The sequence below is a fragment of the Mastomys coucha genome, unplaced genomic scaffold (assembly GCF_008632895.1).
Source record: "Mastomys coucha isolate ucsf_1 unplaced genomic scaffold, UCSF_Mcou_1 pScaffold9, whole genome shotgun sequence".
Taxonomy (NCBI): domain Eukaryota; kingdom Metazoa; phylum Chordata; class Mammalia; order Rodentia; family Muridae; genus Mastomys; species Mastomys coucha.
In genome coordinates, this window is record NW_022196915.1 from 70,240,811 (window position 1) to 70,245,132 (window position 4,322).

The 4,322-nt window shown below is 36.5% G+C and overlaps 1 pseudogene; it reads left to right on the forward strand.

Moving 5' to 3' along the window:
* The first annotated feature begins 300 nt into the window (after positions 1 to 300).
* Positions 301 to 1,105, forward strand: LOC116084188 (annotated as a pseudogene).
* Positions 1,106 to 4,322: the final 3,217 nt, after the last annotated feature.

Sequence of the window (4,322 nt, forward strand, 5' to 3'; positions counted from 1 at the left end):
TCTATGTGGAGGGTGCATATTCCTAACTGCTTATACAATATACATTTTTCTCTAAAATCCCCATAAAACTTATACCTAGAAATAGAATAAAATTCTGCCATATATCTTCATATCTTTTAATCCAGATATATTGGTGCTGAAATTAACCTTTGTACCTAACATTCATAGAATGAACAACAACAATAAAACCAGTTATTATCATAAATAACCCAGTAATGGCATTAAAATGAATGTCTGTATTTATTTAGAATAAAATAATGATTTGTTTCCTGTCCTAGCATCCATGAGAGAATAGCAACCATGAGCCTGTGCTACTCCATGGCTGTAGGGCTTAACAAGGGCCACAAGAATGTCAGCAAGCCCAGACACAGCGGGTGCCTCACCAAGCACGTTCCTGCTGGACATGATCTGGGAGGTGTGCTGCTTCATGCCATAGGAGTGGCGCACCATGGAGTTACTCAAAGTGTCTAAAGACAAGCATGTACTCAAATTCATCAAGAAGAGGGTGGGCCTGAGAGCCTCTAGCAGTGGCCGACTAATTCAGAAGTGGAGGATCACAGCCATCCACTGGACTGAGCACAGGGTCCCCAAGAAAGGAGCTAGAGAAAGGACTGGAGAAGCCGAAGGGTTTTGTAGCCATATAGGAGGAACAACAATATGAACTAACTAGTACCCTGAGAGCTCCCAGGGACTAAACCACCAACCAAAGAGTACACATGGTGGGGCTCATGGCTCCAGCTACATATGTAGTAGAGTATGGCCTAGTCGGTCATCAATGGGAGGAAAGGTCCTTGGTCCTGTGAAGGCTCTATGCCCCAGTGTAGGGGAATGCCAGGGCCAGAAAGTGGGAGAGGGTGGGTTGGTGAGCAGGTGGACGGGGGAGGGAACAGGGTTTTTTGTTTGTTTGTTTTTTTATTTTTGTTTTTTTTTTCCAGAGGGAAAACCAGGAAAGGGGCTCACATTTGAAATGTAAATAAAGAAAATATCTAATAAAAAATTAAAAAAGAAGAAGGTGGGCATGCACATCCTTACCAAGAGAAAGTGGGAGGAGCTGAGGAACATGCTGGCAGCCACGAGGAAGGCAGTGATGAAGAAGGATTGTTGATTCACCCTCCCCCAATAAGTGATTGTTTCCATTAAAAAAAAAAAGATTTTATTATGGTAGTCATAGAGTTGAATATAATTTAGAACAAAAGAATCCAAAAATCTGTAATATATATGCTTCACATATGTATTCCAATATGTATATATTATTATATATTATATTACATATATACATGTATAGCATGTATATGTAACATATGCCATGATATATATACATATACATATGTATACATGTATATATCATGTATATCATGTACATACATACTACATATATCTGTGCTGCTTAAGACCAAAAGAGAGAATTATATTGAGTTTTGAGAATCCAAAAAGGCATGTGGACTCTTGGAGTGATCATATTTTTCTGTAATTTAAGTACTCCACATATGTGTATGGCTTAATTTTATAAAAATACACTGAGTTGTAGACATTTGCCTTTGAACTTAGGTTTGGAAATTTGACAATTTAAATACTACTCCAAAATTTCTGTATCAATTTAAAAAATTCATTGAAGAAAGCAGAAAACATTTAGAATGGTCCATAGTGTATTTTTTAAAGTTTTAGACATAGTATGTTGATACAGATGAATTAACACATATTTAAAATTTAAAGCCTTAATCCAGGCATTATTAAGATCCAAGTAAAGACTGAAAGTGAAGTGTGAAACATGGGAAAAAATGGAATGTAAAATAGAATGATTTTGGCTATGTTAGGAATTTCCATAGAGCAATGCTAGTAATATGTGGGACACGATTATTCTATGAGTGTTTGAATGGGAGACTAGATATTGCCTTGCCTCTGTGTAATAGATGGAAATGGTCTTCTCAAATCTATGTTTTGACAACCAAAAAAATACTTAGACATTAAAAATGATCTTTTGATTTACATAATTATTTCCATTTGAGAATCAGTGGGCTTTATTAATATGATCAAAATATATTTTAAACTAAAGTTTACACTATACTTAAATGGAGCTGTTCTATAGTATTAAAATATTTAGCTCACATTTGTTCTTCTATAAATATTTATTAAGTAGCTATAATATGTTAGACACCAGGGACACAATGAAGAAAAAACAGACTTGAATTCTGTTCTCATGAAGCTCACAGTGTAATGAGGATCAACACACAATAAACAAATGAATAATTCATTGATCACAGCTGGAAATTAAAGTCAAATGTGAAAGAAGAATGGACATTGGTGTGGTGACACAGTATTTTTGTATAATGTTCCTGAAGAGATTCCTGCAATAGTTTGACATTTGAAAAGGACACATTAAAAAAAAATCTTATATGACACCAAGTTTTTAGAAAGAAGGACAAACATATGTTCCACAGGGTGTGAAAGATAAGGACAGAATTACCCAGGAACAATGGAGAGAATAGAGCAAGAGTGACTTTCAGAACATCATCATTGACAAGGTTGACTTAACAGAGAAGTATGTGTTAATTCAATACAGATTTGAAGTGGATATGTGACCAAAAACTGAATTCAAATAAATAAAATTGTTTCTTGCTAGAATTTTAAACCAGAATATAAGTCTACTACAAATGTGTATGAGGCCTAGATCCAGCTCCTGCATGTTTTTGTTGTTGTTGTTGTTGTTGTTTAGTCTCTGTGAGCCCCCATGGGCCCAGATTAGTTGACTTTGGAGATCTTGTGGTATTTTTGACTGTTTCAGCTTTTTCAATCCTTCCACCTACTCTTCCATAGGACTATTCAAGCTCCACCAAGTGTTTGGCTATTGGTCGATGCATCTCTTTCCATCAGCTACTGGATGAAACCTCTCATGAGACAGTTATGCTAGGCTCCTGTCTGAAGAACAGCAGATTATCATTAAGAGTGTCACAAATTGGCTCCCTTAAATGAAATTTGTCTCAAATTGGGCCAGTTATGATATGGTCATTCCATCAGTCTCTTCTCCATCTTTATCCCTATGAATCTTATAGGTAGAACAAATCTGGGGCTAATTGTTTTGTGGGTGGGTTAATGTCCTGTCTCCTTCACTTGAAGTCCCACAAGAGAAGGTGAATTTTCTTCATGTGGGTCTCATAAAAATTGGAGCTGAGAATATCTCTGACACTTAAGCCTGCCATTGGATCCCTTTCCCCTAACTGGAATGCCTGATTGGGCCTCAGTGGAAGAGGATGTGCTTAGGCTTACTGCCCCTGGATGTCCCAGGGTGTGGAGGTAACCAAAGGAGGGGCTTCTTTCTCTGGGGAGAAGAAGGGTAATATAGGCAGGGATATTCAACAGTGAAACTTGGAGGAGAGGAGTTTGTGGGCTGTGACTGGTAAATGTTCAATATCCTTAGCCATCAGGGAAACGCAAATCAAAACAAGTCTGAGATTCCACCTTACATCAGTCAGAATAGCTAAAATCAAAAACTCCACTATGTATGTTTTACAGCTTCCCCCACTCACACAGTCCACTATATACTGTAAAGAGTTGCCATCAAGCACATTCCACTATAGACAGTAAATATTTCCATATGTTTCACATCTTTGTGTTTTCCTCAGGACCTTTATACCCCCTTTCTTTCAGTTCTTTATTATTCATATTCTTAGGCTGCCAAACATCTATATTTCTTTCAATTTCTAACATATTTTTCTCTTTAAATTATTCCAACTTGTATGTTTTTTTTGTTTAATTGGTACAGGGGAACTTATATTGTACTTTCCATTATTTATAATTCAAAATGAATATAGAATTCCCAGAAATTGCTCTATAAAAGGTAATCAAATATAAAGGCTTCCTAACTAGTTATTGAACAGTTGAAATACAGAAAAGTTACCAGAAACGTTTTTTCCTTGGTTAAACAACAGCAGTACATTGCTACAAACCCAGGGCTGAAAGAATAAAGGAAAGAGATTAGAATTTCCAAAACTTTATAAATTTAAAGGGTGCACTTTTGGTTACAATCGGGATGTGTGGGCTCTTCCAGTTTCATGGTTGAAGTACAGTATCGGATTCCGTAGTAGAATCCTCTTACACACATTAAAAGAACCTGCTAAAGTGAGGATCAAGCACAGGGAACAAAGAGTTGTGTTCCTTTCTCTTTCAGCCATCAACTACTTGAATTTCCTTCACTACAGACACAAATTTAACAGGGAGGTATATATCCAAGAAAATGTTCTTTTCAAATAAAATCCTAAAGGAGATATGCACAAAAGACTCAGAGAATAGCTTAGTGAAGCACACAGCTCTACAGACTGTTGTGA